Genomic DNA, 1,215 nt, shown 5'->3' on the forward strand with positions numbered 1-1,215 from the left:
ATAGATAAAATCTTTAAAAAAAAAAAAAAGAGTTAGGTACTATATCTAGAATATTCCTACCCAAGTGGAACACCTTTAGAGGGTATTCTTTGCTCTGCAGTTCCTACAGCTGAACTGAAACCTTCTCAGAGCACCACCACAAACTAAGTCTCTTTCTTTCTTTCTTTCTTTTTTTTTTTTAAGATTTTATTTATTTATTTGTCAGAGAGAGAGACAGCACAAGCAGGGGGAACGGCAGGCAGAGGGAGAAGCAGGCTCCCCGCTGAGCAAGGAGCCCGATGTGGGACTCGATCCCAGGACCCCGGGATCACGATCTGAGCTGAAGGCAGCCACTTAACTGACTGAGCCACCCAGGTGTCCCAAACTAAGTCTCTTTCTACTCAATTCTGTTTTCTTCCAACTCTCCACTCACAACTCTTCATTCATAAGTGTCATACTTATAGCTTCCTGGAAAATGGTTACTTCTAAGTGTAAATTAAAAAAAAAAGTTTTAGACATTTTAGGCACAAGTTTTGGTACTGATGTAAACAACTAAAACTCTGATATTGTATTTGTAGCTCTATTTCTGTTCCTCAAATGATTTGAAGTTGTTATCATGTCACTGTGATTGACATTTCATGCTAACTGTAATGTAAGTAGAGACTGAAATATTTGGTCATTGTGATGATTACAAGTCATACTTACTTGTGCACTGAAGTAAATCCTCTACTAGCTAGCCTTGATATATGTATACATGCATGTATGTGTGGGTACATATGTGGGTATAAGGTATGGCCTTTATACATAGATGAAAGTACTTAATACAAAATCTTAATATCTGCTTCGCAAGTATTATTGAAATTAAGTAAGTGAGATACGTGAAAACATTTATCTTTAAGCTGACTGTTCCACCTATACAACCATTGCTAGGCTGTCATAAAATAAGTGACACTTTAAATTCATAGTAACGGGAACAGTTGCTTCCTGGTTTCATTGAAAAAAATTCTTTATATCAATATGATATTCCCTATATGTTCATTATTACCATTTAAAATCAACAATTTTACTGTTAACCATTCTGTACCTATTATATTTAATTTAATACCATTTAAATTGGTAAGGTTACAACCTGGCACGGGAGAGAGGGGGGCAATGAGCATGGGGATAAATCTTTCTGCATTCCAGCTTCTAAAATAAGCATAATATAATGCTAAAAATATTTAAAGGTAATTGTTG

The sequence above is a fragment of the Leptonychotes weddellii genome, chromosome 12 (genome assembly GCF_054177405.1).
Source record: "Leptonychotes weddellii isolate Sample4059 chromosome 12, ASM5417740v2, whole genome shotgun sequence".
In the NCBI taxonomy this organism is placed as follows: domain Eukaryota; kingdom Metazoa; phylum Chordata; class Mammalia; order Carnivora; family Phocidae; genus Leptonychotes; species Leptonychotes weddellii.